General features: G+C 45.3%; 1 pseudogene; it reads left to right on the top strand.

The window, feature by feature from the left end:
* The first annotated feature begins 1,562 nt into the window (after positions 1-1,562).
* LOC144326451 (uncharacterized) lies at positions 1,563-11,622 on the top strand (annotated as a pseudogene).
* Positions 11,623-21,216: the final 9,594 nt, after the last annotated feature.

The following is a 21,216-nucleotide window of genomic DNA, read 5'->3' as shown; positions in this document are numbered from 1 at the left end:
CAGGGGATTGAATGAGATATTATTATTTTTTTAGAAAAAAGGCTCACTGTTCTGCTGAAGTGCTGGTAGAGGGACCATTTCCTTAAGTGTATTTTCCCTACGTTTTTCATTTGATAGCAGTTCTTTTGTCTGTTGTTCTCTGATTGTTCTATTTTACCATCCCTCTAAATCACTAGGAGTTTTGCCTGAGGAAGCAGCTCTATATAATTGATTGGGTGCATCTGCCTGAATTGTATATTGACTAACAGATACATAAATTAATAAGGAAATATGTTCTGAGCATACTATTGCATGCAATTTGCATAGTGTGGTTAATTCAGCTGAAGTTAAGAATTTATACAGTCAATCGTTAATAATCAACTCCCATCATTATTAATAACAGGATATAGATAATAAATTAGTATTAAATTTAGTTGGTAGTAATTTGATCTGTAAAACATATCAATTATAATTAATAAATAAATAAATAAATAAATAAATGAAAATTGAATAGAATTGTACAACAACATTAACATCAAGAATAAATTGATTAATAAATGGAGGATTTAAAAAAATTATTATAAAGAATAAAATAAATAATAAATAAAATTAAAATAAACTATATAAAAATAATAATATTAACAATAATAATATTAATTAATTAATTAATTTAAGAAGAAGAAGAAAGAAAAAAATCAAATCAAAGAATAAGACATAAAATATTGTACACACGTGCACACATATTAAGCATATTGGCTAATAAATATTCATATAATTAATTGGTTTAATATATAAATAAAGTGCAAAGAAATTTTTTTAATTGATCAACTACAACCTTTTTTATAATCTATAACACGTTTTGTACAGCTGTTTGATAATTAATAACATGCCCTTGTGGTCAGTAATTTTAGCGCATTACCCATGGCTCCTAAGAGGAAGCGTGTAGTGGCAGAATCGGCGTGCACTTTGGGCTGCATGGCTGCCAGCAGCAGTAACCCATCACGCGGACGAGATAATAACCCCAAGCCTATATCGCATTTCTTGAATGCTTTCAGGTCTCTCGTTGATGATTACGAGCAACGTTTTTCTGATCAACTCCCCAGCCTCATGCCCTCCCCCGATGCTATCCCTGACACGATACCAGATACAAAGGTAGTTCCGGAGAGCCTGCCTCTCACCCAAGTTGATGATCTCCCAGGTACCTCTGCTGCCCTCTTTGACGATTCTCAGTTTGCAGGTGCAGGCCCAAGCCCTCAGACAGGAACGGCGGCTGTGCAAACTAGGTCTCATGTTTGCTCGGCGACAACTGACTTTCAGAACCGCATCGGGGCGCCTGCGTGGAGGCTGCCGGCCGGTATCAATAACCCGGTTGCTTCCAGTTCTTCTAGTTCTTTGCAGAATAAGCAGCCCAGGGTCCAGCTTCCAGAATCGGGCACCGCATCAGCCGGTGATGATGAGTCAGAACGGCTTACGCTCTTTCTGGGGAGGCCGCCGCTATTAGCTATGATAAGAAGTTTCACAGAAAGGCTTCCAGGATCCCTTTAGCATGCTGGGATCAGATTAAAAACGGCATCTGGTCAGTGATGGTTAGCCCGTATGTCGAGAAGAAGCCATCAGAGGCGTATCGCACTGGAAAGCTGGACCTTAGAAAGGATTTAAAACGTAAGGTGTGCTGGTAATTCAATAAAGGGCAATGCCAAAGGCAGTCTTGTAAGTACCCGCATGAGTGTGAGAGATGTGCAGGGGCTCACCCAGCCGCAGCGTGTTACAAAGGGAAGCGGCCCTTTTGGGGAGGTCGGGGCTTCCACCACTCTAGTTCCAGAGGAGCCCCAGCAGCAGGGAACCATCAATAAAGTCCTTCTGGGTCTAGCATTTTCTCCAATTCAGCTTTCTCCTCTCCACAACCTCTTATCTATCCATCCGGACAGAAGCGCAGCATCCTATCTTTGGAAGGGTTTCTCAGAGGGTTTCAGAATCCCAGTAGTCGGCTCCTTAACCGCGAAGGACTCTCCTAATCAGAAGTCAGTAAAGGAAAGGACGCTCGCCTCGCCCCACGGGTAGCTAGCCCCACCCCAGATCAACTACAAGAGCAAGACCACAGCTTTAACAAAATGACAGCCCAAACAGGAAGACACATGGGAGCAATGGTACTGCTTTGAAGTGTTCCAGATCCATTTCCTGTTAGCCCAATGAGCAGGGCAGCTGTGGGCAAAACTGCAAAGAAGTACAATAATGATTTAGTCCTTAGTCCTAGAATCTAGTAAGCCTTTAAGCCCAACAGTCGGAATTGCATAATTTCAATGCTTTAACCATATTAGGGAACATGTATAGTTAGAAAACAAATTGCTAGTTTTGTGAGAAATAACACTTCACTGAAGTGGATAACGCTTTGGCCAAGAGCTCACTTTTGGCAATCTTCTAGAACATGTTGCATATGTAGCAGTTCTTTCTAGCTAGAGTGAAAATGAAACCTGACATTTACAGTATCAGATAGAATTGTTCTGGAATGTCCTGGCTGTGTCTATAGTACAACAGTTTTGGAAATCTGTAGGAGAGCATCCCACCAATCTCTTGTCATACTAACAATCTTGTTATCAACTAACAATCAAAAGTGCTAAAATTTTAGCTACATTGGCAACAGGATGTTGGCTAGAAGCAACTGGTTTTCTGAAGCTAAAACTTACAATTTTGTTCTAGTAGTTACTTGCTCACAATATAGAACTATTTGTTTATTCCTTATGAGTTTTACACACGATGAAAACGTATACTCAAGCAGATATTTTTATAATCACTGTGCTATACTATAATACAGTGCATAATGAACATCCACATTCAGTTAGTCTGTGTGCCATCCGCCTTCAGATTCAGCACAGAGAGCACCAAGTGACTCAGAAACAAATCAGAAGTTTAAAAGTCATGATACAAAATGAGTCTTGGGGGCTGTGTGCATACCTAACCTTAAAAAATAAAATAAAATAACAAACAAACAAACAAACCGCACCACAGGGTAAGACTCCCAAAATCAGTTAAGACAGACCTTGAGATCTGGATCACGTTTCTGGAACGCTACAATGGAATTTCCTTATGGCAGGAAATCGTCAACCTGTCCTCAGATTTCCAGGTTCACTCTGATGCCGCTGGGTCCCTGGGCTTCGGTTTATTCTTTAGGGGACACTGGTGTGCTCAACAATGGCCAGCAGAGTAGCAGGGCGAGGCTATCACGCGGGATCTCACTTTTCTGGAGTTTTTTCCCCTTAGTTGTAGCTGTTCACATTTGGACTGAGGAGTTCCAGAATCGCCAGGTGTGCTTCAGAACTGATAACCAGGCGGTGGTTAACATACTGGCTAAGCAGTCATCGCGTTCCGAGAGGGTGTCGCGCCTACTCCGATCATTCGTCCTCCGGTGCCTCGCTTCCGATCATTAGCTCCTGGGGTTCAGCCACTGCCAGAACCGGAGCACCTGTGGAACCTTGAAGACGTGAAGTGATTAAGGGAGTATTAGCATCTGTCACACCCTCTACGCTTAGATCATATAAGAAGGTCTGGTGTGATTTCATGGGGTTCAGGTCCAAAGTATCCTCCCTTTCCACTAATGTTACACCCTCCACAGAAAACGTTCTGCAATACTTAACACACCTTCATGGCCTAGGTTGAGCCTCAAAAACTTTGAGGTTACACATAGCCGCTATCACATTCTTTAGTAGAGCCATGTTTTCCACCGATTCGTGCTGTGACTTCATGGTCCGCAGGGCAATTGAAGGTTGGAGTTGACTGCAGCCTCCAAGTAACAAAGGCTGCAAGCCTATTTCTTACGAGCTGCTGTCCCAAATCCGTATGAAACTTAGGTCAATTTGCTGGCCCAAGTTCAAGGCCCTGGTGTTCTCTGTGGCATACGTTATAGCCTCCTTATAGCCGGGCCCCCAAAACTTTAAAGATACACGTAGCCGCCATCAGCTTCTTTTGTAAAGCCATGTTTTCTTCTGACCCGTGCAGTGACTTCCTGATCCGCAGAGCTATTGAAGGTTGGGGTAGGCTGCAACCCCCTAGAGCCGAGGGCCGTAAGCCAATTTCTTACGGGCTGCTCTCTCAAATACGCATAAAGCTTAGGTCGATCTGTTGGACCAAGTTTGAGGCCCACCTCTTGAATCAATCAAGATGGCGCCGAGGCAAGTCACGCTCCCCGGCGCTCCCCGGCACTCACTTTTATTCTTTTAAAACCTTATCTTAATTGCCCTCCGGATGCCAATTTTTAACAAACGGAAAACATTTTAAAGACTCTGAGTACTTTTACAATTCCTGCTGGCTCTGCGAGCTTCAGCTTGTCTTCAGCTTGTCTCAGCCTGCTCCCTCCCTCCTTATCAGCTGCCCGGTCAAGGTTGCCAGAGAGGAGAGAACGCTGCTGCCTGAACTGAGAGCAGAGAGTGAAGTGAACTGCTTACCCGACCAACGGTGTCTGGAGAAGGAGGGTAAGGAGAGACACGACGGTGAGCCTGGCCTTGAGACTGGCCCATAGACACCCAGCTCTGCAACCCTGGCGCTCAGTTTTATTCTTTTAAAACCGTATCTTAATTGCCCTCCGGACGCCATTTATTTATTTATTTATTTATTTATTTATTTATTTATTTTAACAAACAGGAAACATTTTAAAGATCTTGAGTACTTTTACAATTCCTGCTGGCTCTGCGAGCTTCAGCCTGTCGTCGGCTTGTCTCAGCCTGCTCCCTCCCTCCTTATCAGCTGCCTGGTCAAGGTTGCCAGGGAGGAGAGAACGCTGCCGCCTGTACTGAGAGCAGAGAGAGAGAAGAGGTCTAAAGATAGAACTGTGAACTGCTTACCCGACCGACGGTACCTGGAGAAGGAGGGAAGTTTCTAATCTACACAATAACTTTACAAAAGTGCACCGGATAGGACCCTCTGGAGGTCTGGTAACCGGCTTCAGCACGACTTCGTTCTGGGCCCGGCCTGCTTAGACTGCTTAGAAGGAATCAGTGAACCAGCCCACAGAAAGTCTCCCTTCTGGGGCTCTTGGCTCTTCAACGAACTGCGGAGAAATCCCTGGAGCTAAACACTCAGCTGTATAGCTAAATCATTGACTGTGGTAAGAAGTCCCCTTCTTCTTTCCTGTATTATTTACATTATTTAGCCCATATATATTGCGGCTATGGGCAAGAGGAAACGCCTCAGAGAAGCAGAGGAATTACTACTTCTCCCTAGCCCTAAGCTACAAGCTAAAGGAAGAAGAGACCAGTCAAATTTTCAAGCAGCAGTTACCACATACAATAGATTTCTTCCACTGGGTGACTTGGATGTGGCTAATAACATCCCCAAGTCCCAAAATACCACCCTACACACTTGTAATCTAATGAGCACTCCCATCAAGGGTGGGCCCGAGCTGGATGGGGAAAAGATCCGAGACAAAGAAAACCAGCTGGGAAATGAGTCCTCCCATTTACAACTAGTCATTAGGACACTGGACTGTATTTTTAACTCTCTGACAGGCTCAATTTCCAAGCTAACGGAAAAAGTGATGGATATGGATGCCAAAATTGCCCCAAAAAATAACTACCAGAGGGGACCTCCAGTGATAGCCCCGCCAAACTTCGGGGCAAAGGGGATGAGAAAATACAAACTAAACGATCTCATGTCTAAGCAAAATCTAACACTGCAACCTAAGAAGGTGTGCCTAACGATAAGGTCTGAGATATGGGATTGGTCAAGCTTGGAAGGAGCTAAAACTGCCCTAAGCAAAATTCTGAGAATAAGCAGAGCTCATATCGATCTTTATGCTTTACTTCCGCTAACTCAATCAAATGGCCCTTACAAAGTTATTTTAGCCTTCCGTTCGCTGAGACTACCCTTATTAATAATAAAACAAAAATGGGAATTTATAAAAACAAAAATCATACCCACAAGGGTTTTTGCGGACAGTATAGTAAAACCACTACTTGTGGAAAAAGAGAAAGAGATATTAGATCCAGAAACAAGCTCTACAAAATCACCAGACAAAGAGATGTTGCTTTCCCCACTGAGAACGGAGGAGATTGCCTGCAGTCCACAAGCAGGGATGAATTTGGGCGGCTCCAGAATATCCAACAATGAAAGCGCACTTATGAATTCATTTGACGAATTACAGTCACAAGAAAAGGAAAAAATAATAAATAAATTAGATAAATTAAGAGAGAAGATGTCTCAGGCCAAAAGCAAAATAGGAAACAAAGGAATTCAAACCAACAGGGCCATTGGAGTCTCAGTGGACCTTCTCAAATTCAGCCCACAGCCCCAAAATAGATCCATAAAAGCCAAGACAACGATACAGACAATTGTCTCGCCACCCCTATTAGTTAATCCGGACCCAGCTCTTTCTGCATCTGCTGAAATGGTTATACCTACGAAAGAACAGCCAAATATAAACAAAATTTCGACACATTCCTCAATGCCTGACCTGGAGTCATCATTTTCGAACGGAGAATCTCTAGCTGATGATTTGGAAGTCCAATCTGCTATCGATACGGACTGGACAGAAGACCCCTTGTGCCATATAAATAAGATGATATACCCACGGAAGGAAAATCTAATAATAGTTAAAACTTGTACCGACTTAGTCTCTGCTCCCCTAGATGATAAGCTCTCTGATAAAACAAGGGATTTCAGAGAGGAAACTAGACCAAACCAGGACACTACCCCTATAGGATCGGGCAAGCAGAGCATAATTACAAATAGCTCAAGAGGCACACCTGCGCCAAAAGGAGAGAAGCCATTTACTATTAGCCAAAGGAAAATTACTGACTTCTTTAAACTTGACAACCCACCAAGACCAGCGTTCCCCCCTTCTCCACTGTGACTACCCAAACCTCAGCCAAACTCTCCCCCGTTCTCCCTTTTAAGCTGGAACATAGCAGGTTGGAAGGGGAAAAAATTCGACCCGGACTTTGTAAAACTAATAAACTCACACCAAGTAATTCTCCTGCAGGAAACATGGGAAGAGGGGAGAGTAAATATTAATGGTTTTGATGCTATATCATTACCGGCATGCCCGTCTACTAAAGGAGGCCGGCCTAGTGGAGGATTAGTCATAGCAATTTCCTTGAAAATACGGGCAAAACTCACGCTTGTAAATGCTTCCACAGCCCTGATTACGGGGAAAAACTTCAAACTTGCCCACCTCTTTTCTGCAGCATATGCTATCGCCTTTTTTGGCGCGTTTAGGGTCGGTGAGGTAGTAGCCGAGGTTACCACAAGTGGCTCAACGCGCGGCCTCCTCATGGAGGATGTGCAGATGTCCGAAGCTAGCATGACGGTGCGGATACAGCAATCTAAAACCGATCAGGCTGGTAAGGGTTCCCTTGTTAAACCTACAGCTTCGGCACAGCAGGGCCCATGCCCGGTCAAGGACACCAGCTTTGCTTTGAAGCTGAAAGGAGCTGCCGACGTTAAAAGCCAGCTTTGAGTCCTGCCTGGAGGAAGGGCAGAGGATCTCGCTGGAGAAGAGGCTGATCTGCTGGCACCGGGAGCTGGAAAGCTACGGTTCGGATACGTGAGTAGCTGGGGCCCCGGGGGAAGATGGCAGACAGCCATGAATCATTTGTAGTTCCATTTGCAAAATTGGACAGAACCAACTGGGAGGAGTGGAGTAGGAAGCTGAAGGCCTGGCTGGTAGCCAAGGGTTTGTGGGGAGCGGTCCAAGGGCTTCCACTACCCCAACCGGCGGCCGGTGCTTCGGCAGCTGAAATTGCAGATGCACACGCTTCGCAGAGAAAGAATCAAAAGGCCCTGGGAGCTATCGTGCTCAGTTTGGAGGGTTCTCAGCTGCCTTTGGTAGAGGGGCTTGAGACTGCTTATGATGCCTACCGTGCACTGGAAAGAGTGCACCACAGGACCACAGCTGGGGCAAAGATACACACCACCAGACGCTTGTTTGAGATGAAGCTGCGTCCTGGGGACAGCATCAGGAAGCATGTAACTGAGATGCTTTCTGTGTTCAACCAGCTGAGATTGTTGCAAGTTAACTTTTCTGAGGAACTGAAAGTTTATATCTTGCTCAGCTCTTTGGACAAGAGTTATGACAATCTGTGTCTAACTCTGGAGTCTATGGATCCGCAACAGCTGACGCTGTCTTATGTCACAGGCCATCTAGGGGATGAAGAAGAACGGCGTATCAGAGAGGGCAAAGGTGGCTCGGGGGGCTCCTCAGGTTGCAGAGGGGCCAGGCCATCGGAATGCTCCGTTCAAGCTTTTTCCACTCGTCGCTGTTACATTTGCAATTCCCCTGACCATCTGCGGCGCAACTGCCCCCAGAGAGCAAGGGAGACAGGGCAGGATGTCTCCAAGGCCGTTTCCCATGGGAATCAGCCGGGTTTCCATGGCAACCAGTCTGGCAGAGCAGGCAAGCGTGGGAAGACGCAGAGACAACGTGGCTCAGAGGGGGAAGACGGAGCTTATCAGCTAACAGCGTCCACAGCGGTTGTACAGGACACCTGCGAAGGCCCCAAGGACGGCAACGAGACGTTTGCAGCTATGGCAGCTTTGGAAAACAGCTGCAGTGGGGGCGAAATGATGAACTGGGTTATAGACAGTACTGTCAACAGACATCTGATACCTGAGACTCTTGGTATCGAGACGTGGAACTGCAAGCCTGTTTTAGTTGGGAAAACTGTTTGCTTTGCAGAAAATTCACAAAAGTCTTTGTGTAAGGTTGGAAATGTTTATGTTTCTGTTTTGCAGGCGCAGCTGGAAGTCTTCCAGGCACCAGGGATGAAACATTGTCTTTTATCTGTACCTTGTCTCTTACAGGAGGGGTATAAGGTTTGTTTTGAGAAGAATGTCTGCACAATTTCCAGAGGGGGGAAAGTCCTGATCAGTGTTCCAAAGGGGCACAACGGTTTTTTTGTTTTTGAAACACCTCTGGAGGGTAAAAGGAGTGATAAAGCACAGGCTCAGTGTGCAACTGTTCCGCTGCACACGCATGTTTCATGTGCTTGCGTGTGGCACAAGAAAATGTCACATGGTTCTTGTGATGATATCCAGATGCTTCCGGAGTGCACCAAAGGTTGTAAAATCCAAGAATGTGGTAGACTCCTGAACTGCAGGGCTTGCAGAAAAGCCAAAGCCAAAGCCAAGGGATACAGCTATCCCAGGCTGGAGAGAGTAGCCACAAAACCTTTTGAACTTGTGCACTCAGATCTTTTTGGTCCCATGCAAAAGCCAAGTCTGGGAGGGGCCAGGTTTGGGCTGACACTGCAGGATGATTTTAGCCAGGTCAGCTGGTTTTATCCGCTGAAACGGAAAGAGGATGCGGCACAACTGATCCAAGATTGGGTGGCAGAGGTAGAACTAAGGTTCTCCACCAAGGTGCAGGGGTTCCAGAGTGACCGAGGGTCAGAGGTCACTGGGTCCGCTCTGCAGAAATTCTTTCACCAGAAAGGGATACATCACAAAGTGACTTCTCCTCAGGAGAGGGGGGTGGCAGAGCTTAGGAGCAAAGCTGTGGTTGAAGCAGCAGAAATTCAGCTGTATGACTCTGGTCTGCCTTAAAGCTTTTGGGGAGAGTCGGCGAGGGCTGCAAATTTCACGAAGAATAGGTCCTACAATTCAGTGGTAGGTGAAACCCCGTATTTTATGCTTCACGGAGAGAAACCGCAGGTGCATTTCCTCCGCGTGTTTGGTACAAGGGCTTTGGTGCCGGTACCAAGAGCTCTGCAAGAACAGGGTGGTCCAAAGGTCCAGGAAATGATCTTCTGTGGGTATGAACCTGCGACAAAGGGGTGGAGGTTTGCATATCCAGAAGGTGATCAGACCAAGCTTCTGATCAGTAAACATGCTGAGTTCTGTGAGCAGGATGGTTGGGCAAGGCGCAAAGTGAGTCCTGACATTTACTCAGATTGTCTGTCAGAATCTGAGGAGGAGGGAGAGGTAGAGGCTGAACCTGAGAATGAAGACCAGGTCCAGGATCAAGGTCCGGAACAGGTTTGCGCATCTCCACAGGTTGTGAAAGGAGTGTCCAAGAGTGAGCCTTCATCTCCTGTTAGCATAATGGAGAAAGCTCACAGATGGGTCAAGTCAGAGGGGGAGGAGTCTGATGAAGAAGACACACCTGCTGGCCCCAGTGGGTCAGAAGAAGAACCCCAATTTGTGCCCAGACGTTCATCTCGGGCAACGAAGGGTGTTCCACCTGAGAGGTTTCAGGTCACCAATGCGTGGGTTGGTTTCGCACAGTGCGAATCTGAGAGTTTTGAGGAGGTTCAACAGTTGCCTGACAAAGATGCCAGGAAGGGGCAAAAGGCAATGGGGAAGGTGTTGAACTCTCAAGGGTCTGTAAATATGTGTGTCCACAACGCCTCTCAGAATGTGTGGCGAGAGGGGGTGTGGAATGAATCAGAGCCTACAGGGTTAAGAGGCTCTGTGTAACGCCTCCCATTCTGAGGCGTGGTTTACTGAGGGAAGGTTTTTTCCTGTGTCTGGTTTCAGTTCCGCTCGCAACAGAGAGAGAGACGGGCAAGATGTCTGCTCGATCACCGGGAGATTTACGATCTGTTTTTCTACACGAATAAAGGCTTTTAGAAGATAAGGTGACACCGTGCGTGTAGCCTGATTTATCACACACGCACACACAGCAACAGTAAAAGCTGTGTATACTCTGCTTGAAGTAGCTGGACCGGAGAGGTGAGCAGAAAGCGCTGAGGGTGGAAGCGTGTGGGCTCGAGACGGAAGCTACAAAGGCTTCAAGGGCTGTGGCCCCAAACATTCCAACATTCCAGAACCTTTACCTCAGACCGCCCGGTCCTGGCCTGCTCCTGGTTCCGGAGGATGGGTCACGACTGATGAGGCACCAATTCACAAGGGTACTCCGCAAAGCTATAGACGCCTGTGGTTTATCTTCCCAGGACTACGCAGCACACTCGTTCAGGATCGGCGCCGCCACAACAGCTGCGCGCTTGGTCCTGCCGTCAGATAGGATTAAAGAAATGGGCCGCTGGAAATCCGATGCTTATAAAGGCTACATTCGTTAGCATGCTCTGAACTTCGTTGCATTACCTCCACTTACCTGTCTTTTTCTTTCTTTTATCCTTAGCCGTCTTCAGAAAAAGTGTTTGGATCTGCGGCCACAGTATAGTTCACTGGCCCCGTGTATGGTCTGCAAGCTGCGGCCTCACCCCTAATCTCGGGCTGCCATCTGGGATGCGAATTTCCTGGTTTTCAAGGCGAGGCATGCGTTGGGAGGAGCTCATGCCATTGCCGAGGGAGAAAGTTGCCGCGTTTGGCCCCCCTGACATCCTTATCCTTCAACTGGGGGAGAATGACCTTGTTGGCAGAAGAAGTGCAGATTTGTTGTGGAACATAAAAAGAGACTTGGATGAGCTTGCTGCCTTGTGTCCCGGAACAACGGTGTTCTGGTCCTCCTTCCTAAAGAGAATAGTTTGGCGCGGTGCGCAGAACATTATGGCCATGGAAAAATCCAGGAAACTCTTAAATCGCGCAGTAGCCTGCTGGGTGCGCTTCATGAATGGCCGAGTCATTTCTCATGACCGTATCCGGATTGGCAATCAGGCCTTGTTCCGGAATGATGGGGTTCATCTTTCAGATGTGGGGAACGACATTTGGTTAAGTAGCATCATCAGCAGTATCAGGGATTGGTTACAGCTGTGAGGGTATTGGCGGCGAGCCTTTTGGGCTCGGGTGGCGGTTAGGCATTGGAATGTGTTTGTGGTGGTGGAAGAGCTAGGTGTGGCCATCGCCTACGCCTTCAATTTTGGGTATTCTGTTAAAGGAATCCGGCGGTCGTGGATCCTGTCCGATGCCTGTGTGGCGGGGGGCCATGGCACGACCCTTGGTGACATCAGGGGAGAGCTTATAGTTGGATTAGCATCAACGGGCTCCACCTACTGGTGAATAAACCCCCCTTTTTAGACTCACCACTCTCCGAGTGGGTGGAGTCAAGTCACGTGATCCAATGCCTAAGCCAATACCTTTTCACTTGCTGTAATCAATAAAATTGTGGCCTTTTCTTGACCCATTAACCTTATATTACGTGTCCTTGTGTCTTCATTTCACTAAGCGGGGATCGGGTCCTCAAACCACAACTATCATAGCTCCAACAGCAAGGAACTTACTCAGCGCTCCCATGCCTGCTTTGCTTTAAGGTTAGGTGTACTCTCCCCCTTGCTCTCTGCTTTACTTTCACTGTGAGTTCTATAGGAAAATTGTCATTCTCACTTTTCTAGTTTTTTAAAAACAGTTGGGGAATCTTTCACTCTTCAGATCAAGGTGTGGACTTATGATAGAATTTGCTGCCAGCTTGAATAGTAATTTTGCTGTCTGAAGTAGCATTTATATATTCTGTCACTTTTGTTTCATATAATAAACCAAGCTTTATTCCTTTGTGCAATAACTTCTATGGGTATAGATTTAAGGGTAAAACACATATTCGTAAATGGACACACGTTATAACTCCAGCAAAAGATCCCAAACCTCTCTGTAATGTGTGTATGAACACATGTAAGTGCTGGATATGTATGTGGATACAGACAGATGTTTGTGACCATTCGGATGAAGGGTTATATACAAATTCAATAAATAATAATGATGAGATTAATTCCTTGCCCAGTGACCTGTGACCGATCTCATGGGCAATGGTAACTCCCAGACCAAATCCACAGCAGAAAGCGCTGAGGGTGGAAGCGTGTGGGCTCGAGACGGAAGCTACAAAGGCTACAAGGGCTGTGGCCACAACATTCCAAACATTCCAGATTGAGGGTTGTATCCGATCGAGGAAGACAATTTACCTCGCAGTTCTGGCGTAAACTCATGAGCCTGCTGCAGGTAGAGGTGAGCTTCTCGATGGCAAGGCACCCAGAAACCAATGGACAGGCTGAAAGAGCGAACGGAATATTGCAGCAGTACTTACGCTGTTACGTCAGTGAGAGGCAGAACAATTGGGTAGAGAAATTGCTGCTAGCTGAGTTTGCGTATAACAACGCTGAACACGAGTCCACGGGAATGAGCCCCTTCATGGCCTACTACGGGTGCCACCCCAGGGCATGGAGAGGAGGAATGGAGTGTGCCAGCGGCGGAGCAATTTGCAGAAGAGATGGAGGCTTCGCACCAACAACTCCGGCTAAATTTGGAAAGGGCTAAGGAAGTCTACAAAAGGCAGGCAGACAGGCACCGCAGGCCAGGGGAGGTCATACGGGTGGGGGACAGGGTGTGGTTGTCGTCCCAGGGTTTGCCCTTAAAGGGGGGTTGCAAAAAATTGCAGCCTAGACAGCTGGGGCCCTTTGAGGTAATACAGCAGGTTAACCCAGTGACATTCAGGCTGAAATTGCCGGACAGCATGAGGATACATCCGGTGTTTCATAGGTCCCTGCTTTCGCATTACAGGGAGGGGCACAGCTTCCCGGGAAGGGAGGAATGGGGGCCCACCCATCCACACGCAGAGGAGAGGGAACGCTGTAATGAAGCAACGGAAATACTCAATTCCAGGTGGAGAGGGCACCAGGGAGACATAACATAACATAACATAACATAAAATTTTATTACGGCCATAGGCCATAGGCGTCTCCTTATCACATTCGCACATGGCGGAGGCTTGGCCCTTTGAGAATCTATGTCTCAGGACATTGGAGGGAAAAACGTTAAACCTCGCTTTGGTGAAGGCCAGTCTATGGGCAACAGTCGAAAGGGAGGAGAGGTATGATGGAACGCAGTAAGTTAAAGTGATACCAATGTTCTGGGGCGAACAAACACCTCCCCCAGTGTATAATTTCGCTGTAAGTCGATGTCATCCAGTCTTTGGCGGATCAGTCTTTGAGCAGTGATTTGGTCTAGTTTTAGGGAATCTGAGGGAGAGATTCCATAACTCAGGAGTTTGGCATGAATTCTACTAGTCCAAAGGCTAGAGAATTCATCTCGCCATAAGCATTGGACAAGGTAATGGTTTGGTAATCTATGCCACAATGATAACCAATAGTTGAAGACTTGCTTCCACAGGCAAGTTTCTAAGGATGCGATCTTCAATTCTAGTCGCATGGCTGCGTTGCTTACGCACAGGGGGAGCATTAGGAGCCGACGTAGGAATTGGTTTTGCACAGTCTTAAGGGGAGCAAGATCTGTCATCACGGCCCAGAGCGGGGCAGCATAAGCAAGCACGGCAACCACTTTTGCCTTGAACACCTTTAGGGCCGAGGGAACATGCAAAGCTCCATCCGAAAAGAAAAATCGGAGGAGCGCATATGACAGAGTTTTGGCCTTGTTAAGTAGGTGTTGAATTTGAGCTTTCCACCCCAAATTGTATTGAAAAATAACTCCAAGGTATTGAAATTTTAGGACTTGCTCTATTTTTGCTCCACCAAGCTTCCAATCGTATAATCTCCGGCTTCTGGAGAAAATCAGAATCTTGGATTTAACATGGTTGATGGTTAATTGGTTGAGTTGACAATACGTGGCAAAGATCTTCAGAGCTCTGGTTAGTCCAACGCGTGTATAAGATAGAAGTACCGCGTCGTCCGCATATAAAAGAAGTGGGCAGCGGTAATCCGCTAGTCTAGGCGCGTGTGTACTTGGAGATGAGTTAACTAGGGGTGCTCGCATGTCGCTGATGAATAGGTTGAATAGGCAGGGAGCCAATATACATCCTTGGCGCACTCCCTTGTTTATTGGTATCGAATTTGTGAGGTCGCCCGCAGGAGTAAGTCTCACTCTGGCAAGGGTACCTTCGTGGAGCTGACTTATAAGCCATAAGAGTCTTCTATCAATGCCCTGTTTCGCAAGTTTCTCCCAAAGAATATTTCTAGGAACGCTGTCAAAGGCTGCCTTTAGATCTAAGAAGGCAGCACAGAGGTAGCCCCGGGGAGGGGAGGAGTACTTCCGTGCCAGATGATAAAGAACTATCGCATGATCGGTTGTAGAACGTTTAATTCTGAACCCTGCTTGTTCGTGGCCAATCTGGTTAGTCTCATCTACCCATCGCAATAGTTTAGTCAGCAAAAAGCTGGCATAAATTTTCCCTATGATCGAAAGGAGGCTGATGTAACGGTAGTTTTCCGGCTCCATTGGAGAACATTTTTTATGAATTGGTACTATAATGGCCTCCTTCCATATTTTGGGGATGAGACCGGAAGCGTTGATTGCATCGAAGGTTTTGGCCAAGATGCCAGCCCACCATTTTGGGTGTAGTTTGATGGCTTCAGCAGGGATCAGGTCGGGCCCTGGGGCTTTGCCCGGTTTCAGCTGAGCTATTAGCTTGGCTATTTCGTCAGGATCGGTGGGAGGCCAAATAGGTAGGTGGGTAAACAGATGCCTCAGATGGTCGGAGGGAGCATCTGCCTGTGAGAAACATTTCTTCAGGAACAATTCCCATGTCGGTGCAGGGATGACTGCCCTTGGGTATTTCCTCCCCCTTCTGTTAATCAAAGACCAGAATTCCCTGGATCTGTGTGGTTTTGAAGCAGTAATCAGAACTTCCGGAGGCGGCGCGAAACGGTAATGGCGGTCCTCTTCAGACTCTGAAGAGGGGCTCCGCGGAAAAGGGTCGTACGCTGCGGCATAGCGACGACCCATCAAGAAAAACCACGGGCAGAGTGAGCCCGTGGCCGTGGGACTCGGCGGGCACCTAAAGCCCCCCCAGAAACGAAGAAGGAACCCCGTAAGGGGCTCCGGAATGTAGAAGGGGGAGCGGTGCTGTGAGTTCATCGCTCTTTCCGCGGAAGCGAAGCCGCGCGGCTGTTACTGATGAGCGCCGACCTTTCTTTCTGAAACATCTGGCTACAAGCAACATACCCGTGAGTAAGGGGCATTAAGATTTGGGACTAAATTGCTAAATTCGGCAGAAAACGGGAGACGAGAAACAGGAAGTCCGTCTTCCGGTTTTGTTTATAAGATCAAAGCAAAGACTCTGAGAAGCGGGAAGCGCTTTAAAAGAGATTGTAAAAAGTTTGAACTATCGTGCATTTACCAAACCGGTTCTTAAAAGAAAAAGAGGAAATTTCTTTCAAACTTGTGGGATTTCTAAGTTGGAGCTATCCCCCTGACAGTGGATTTTAAGGATCAAAGAAACCAAATCGGTGAGCTGCCAGACGTAAGAGACTTGTCAAACTGCGGGAACTGATACATGAACTTAAACTGCTACTTTTGAGCACTACTGATTAGATACTGTTGCAGGCACCTTTTTTGAGACTTTGTTTAATTTAAAGAAGAGCTCTGGAGGACCTTCCTTTTGTATTGGAATTACAGGGGCTTAGTTTGAAATTGCAGGAACTTTAATGGCGGAAAGGGTTCCTTCTTTCTGCTAAACTTTTGTGGCACTCCCCCTAGAGGAGCTTGGACTTACAAAGGCTTGGGAACTACACTTTATTTTGACTTCTCGGTATTGGATTGTTTATATTTTGGACTTGTCTTTCCCATGGAACAATAGACAATTTGACCTTGAACAGAGGCTGGTGTGGAATGAGTGACACAGGGAAAACAAGAGCAGCTAAAGCAGCTAAAGCAGCTAAAGCAAAACAAACTGCACAACTTGTCCAAACAACGTTGACTCAAGCACGTAGATCATCTGTCCCAGCTGTGCTGGTAGCACAGGAGGTGGAAGTTGAACAATCTGCAGCAGAGGATATGGCAGTAGGAGGATCTGAAGCAGTCTTGAAACAAATTTTAGAGCAATTGTCAATCTTAAACCAAAAGGTGGATGATCAATCAACAAAAATTGACCAATCTATATCCTCGATTAGCAAATTGACTGACCAGGTTTCCCAGCACACACAAGCAATTGAAAATTTGCAAGGAGCAACGACTGAAAACCATAAATTAGCTGTGGAAGCTATTCAAAAAGCCGACCAAGCAAATAAGAAGGTCGAGGAGATTAAGGGCGAAGTTAAACCCCTGCATAAACAGGTCAGTGAACAACAAGCCTACCTGTCAATGGTGGAATTGAAAAATCGGGAAAACAATCTCAGACTGAGAGCCATTCCAGAACTTGAACAAGGAGATTTGATTGGCTATTTGACAACAGAATTTTCCAAGTTCTGGGGTATAAAAGAAGACAAGGATTTTAAAATTGTATCGGCATTCAGACTGGGAAGAGTGGTACGGAAAGACAGATCCAGAGACTGCCTGATAATCTTGAGATCAAGGGAAGAGAGAGACAAGATACTAGGCCTACACTTCAAAAAATCACTTGAAATACAAGATAAAAAGGCTGAAATCTACAGAGACATACCGAAACAGTTATTGGACCTAAGAGCCACTTATACAGAACTAGCAAAATTGTTGAGACACAACGAAATTCCCTATAGGTGGGAGTTCCCACAAGGATTATCCTTTACCCATAAAGGAAAGAAGGTTAAAATCAAATCAACAGAAGACCAGCAAAAGTTCCTGCACGAATACGGTGAAGACCTCCAAAAAGGAGCAGCAGCATCTTGGCCACCACCACTACCCGGATCAACACCGCCTGGAGCTGGACCAACGCCTGCACCCTCGGGATCAGAAGAAAAGGAAGAGACCCCACTATAAGATCAACAAGTTAGTCCAGGATGTCTCTGCAGCTACTTAGTTGGAATATAAATGGCGGAAATTCCCCGGAAAAAAGAAGGAAAATATTTCACATTTTGAAAAAAGAACATTTGGACATTATTTGCTTACAAGAAACCCATGTGACTAGGCTCCACAGGAAGGTGTTAATCAACAAAAGATTAGGCCAAGAATTTATTTCATCGGACAAAGTCAAGAAAAGAGGAGTGGTGATTTATGCAAAGGAGAGCCTGTCACCGAAATTCTTATTTAAAGATGATCAAGGAAGAATTTTGGCGATTGAAATTCAGACACAGGGAGAAAAATTCCTGATATTAGGAATATACGCACCTAATGATGGGAAATCAGAATTTTTTAAGAAGCTGCATGAGATTATGCTGGACTATTTGGACTATCCCAACATCATTATGATGGGAGACATGAATGGGGAGGTATCAACAAACATGGATAAGTCACAAAATCAAAACTTAACGACTGATGGAAGACTGCCTAAAACTTTCTTCGAACTAACTGACAATATGGATTTGATTGACATATGGAGGACAAAAAACCCCCTAGGTAAAGAAGGAACTTTCTTTTCTGAGGCTCATTTGTCATGGTCACGAATCGACCAAATATGGACAACTAGAGGGCTGGCACCTAAAACTAGAAAAGTGGAAATCTGCCCAAAAACCTGCTCCGACCATAACGCCTTGAAAGTGGAATTGAGACTTACTCCAACCGGTTCCTTCAGATGGAAAATGAATGACACCTTACTAAGAGATCAGGAGATTGTGAAGAAGGCCCAAAAAACTTTAAGAGACTATTTTGAAATAAATTTGAATACCACGGTAGAAAAAAGAACAATCTGGGATGCAAGCAAAGCAGTTATGAGAGGGTTTCTGATACAACAAAATACGATCAAGAAAAGACTCTGGAATGAAAAAAAGGAGAAGATCTTGGAGAAAATAAGAGAAGGAGAGAAAAAACTGAGAACCAAACCAAAGTCGAAGGAGGTGCTGAGAGAAATTAAATTCCATCAAGCACAATATTCGAAATTGATAAATCAAGAGGTGGAATGGAAAATTAAACAAATGAAGCAAAGATCATTCGAATCAGCAAATAAATGTGGAAAACTGCTAGCATGGCAGTTGAAAAAGAGACAAAAATTGAATACAGTTACAAATCTAGAGATTGAAGGGAGAATTGTCCAGAAACCAGAAGAAATCAGAAAGTGTTTCCAGAGATATTTTAAAGAACTCTATGCACAGGGGCCACAGAGAGAGTTTGAAATAGATCAATTCTTAAAAACCAATGGATTATCAAAAATAACTCAGGAAAAGAGAACAAGCCTGAATTGCAAAATAACGCAACAGGAAATTGAAGGTGCCATTCAGAATATGCAACTAGGCAAGTCTCCAGGCCCTGACGGGCTTACCTCCAAATATTATAAGACTTTGAAAGACTATCTGATACAACCTTTGATGGAGGTTTGTAACCAGATTATGGAGGGGAAGAAGGCCCCGGAGTCGTGGAAAGAAGCTTTCATCACATTGATTCCTAAGGTGGAAACTGAAAAGACTCAACTTAAGAACTACCGTCCCATCTCACTCCTAAATGTGGATTACAAAATCTTTGCAGATATCCTGGCAAGTAGACTTAAAAAAGTACTGAATGAAGTAATCCATAAAGATCAGGCAGGCTTCCTCCCAGGAAGACATTTGTTTGATAATACCAGGAATATTATTGACATTTTGGAACTTTTGCAAACTAAAATCAATACAAGAGCAGTGTTAATTTTTATTGATGCGGAGAAAGCCTTTGACAACATTTCTTGGATGTTCATGAAGAAAAATTTGGAAGGGATGGGAGTGGGACGGGGGTTTGAAAATGGAATAGAAGCAATCTATTCAGAGCAGAAAGCTAAACTGATAGTGAACAATGTGGTGACAGAGGAGTTTAAAATTGAAAAAGGGACACGACAGGGGTGCCCCTTATCCCCTCTTTTATTTATTTCAGTCCTGGAGGTGCTTTTGAACATGATTAGGGAGGACCGGATGGTACAAGGAATACAGGTCGGAGTGAAACAATATAAACTGAAAGCATTTGCAGATGACTTGGTGAAGGTGAATTGGAAACTAAGTTATAAGAAAGATGAGGTGGACAACATGAAGTAACCATACTATGTTTATTTTTAAGGTACAAATAACTGAGATACAGTATTTTAAATTTAGAAACATAGTATTTGAAAGATACAGTAAGACATGAAATAAGGTAACAAATTGCTGATGTTTTAATTGCAAAGAACGCAGGATTCGGAAGATGTGGGGAAGTCCGATTGGACCGGTTAAAGTATTTTGGAAAGTTGGTGTTTATGTATTCTTTCTTTTTCTTATCTTTACTTTTTACTTTTTATTCTGTAAATCTCTGACTATCTGAAAGAAAATTTAATAAAATATTTTTTTTAAAAAAAATGAAGCAGTAATCAAAGCCTGCCAACGATTATGTTGCCACTCACGTTTGGCAATTTTCTGCGTGCGTTTGTAAACTTGCTTGGCTTGCGCATAACTAGCTGGCAGAGTAGATGCATCGGAGGTCTTATATACATTATATATAGCACGAAGGCGCTGTCTTGCTTGTTTGCACTGAGAATTATACCAGGGGGCACCGTAAGTATACTCGTTTCGATTTAAATTTTTGGGTGGTAACCTGAAGAAGGATGTAAGATCAGTCGTATAATGGTGGAAGCGTTTCAACACTATGCTATGCTCGTCTGAGGCAGAGCCTATGTTGGAATGGGGCCCGAGGATTTCTTTTTGAAAGAATTCCTGATACCTTTGAGCCTGGGTCTCCGACCATTTGATTCCTCTTACTTGGAGAGATTCGTTGGTTACCATCTGGGTCGCATGTCTATGGGCCTCCGGCTGCCAGTTCAGGGAAAGCTTGGCTACAAGGGGAAGATGATCACTAGATTGTACATTCTCGATCTTGAAGGTGGAAATACACTTAAGTAGATCCCTGGGGACCAACAGGTAATCAAGGACGCTGTTTGATTTAACGCTCAGGTGAGTGAAATCCCCTGGAATATCAGGGGGGCATGTGCCATTTAAGGGGACCAGATTTAAACGGATGGCCATTTGATAGAGGAGTACTCCAGCCTCATTTGCTCTGTGGTCTTTAGAAGTTCTCCTCATGATATGTTCCAGATCATAATTATCAAGGTTTGGGGTAACCCACCATTTGGCTTTGGTCAGCGAGTCCCAGTTTGCTGCTGTGCGGGCATTAAAATCGCCACCTATTATGGCCGGGGTGTTAGGAAACTTAACATAGCATGAGAGCAAATGCTCTTCTAGCGAGTCCCATTTAGAGCCCAGTTCGAGGGAAGAACCCCCAGGTGGCAAATAAACATTTGTAACTAGAAGTGAGATCTTTTCCCCCGCAATCAGCCCGGTAAGGGCGTAAGGAGGCAAGGCCTGTACTAGAGTAAATTTAGAATGTAGGTTGAGGGAGATGCCTATTATTAGGCCCCCTTTAGGGCGGCCACCTTTCAGGGAGGGGCAGGCAGGGAGTTCTAGAAGCTCAAAGCCATTTAGGACAATTTTCTCTACTTCCCACGATTCTTGGAACAAGATGATATGAAACAGGTTAATATACTCCAAGAATTCTGGATCAAGTTTTTTTCCCCTCCAGCCCGCAATGTTCCAGCTGAGGACTGATAGGGGGGAGTTCCTGTTGTGT

This window comes from Podarcis muralis, chromosome W (genome assembly GCF_964188315.1).
Source record: "Podarcis muralis chromosome W, rPodMur119.hap1.1, whole genome shotgun sequence".
Taxonomy (NCBI): Eukaryota; Metazoa; Chordata; class Lepidosauria; order Squamata; family Lacertidae; genus Podarcis; species Podarcis muralis.
Note: the sequence above shows the minus strand (reverse complement) of the source record. Positions and strands in the feature narration are given on the sequence as shown.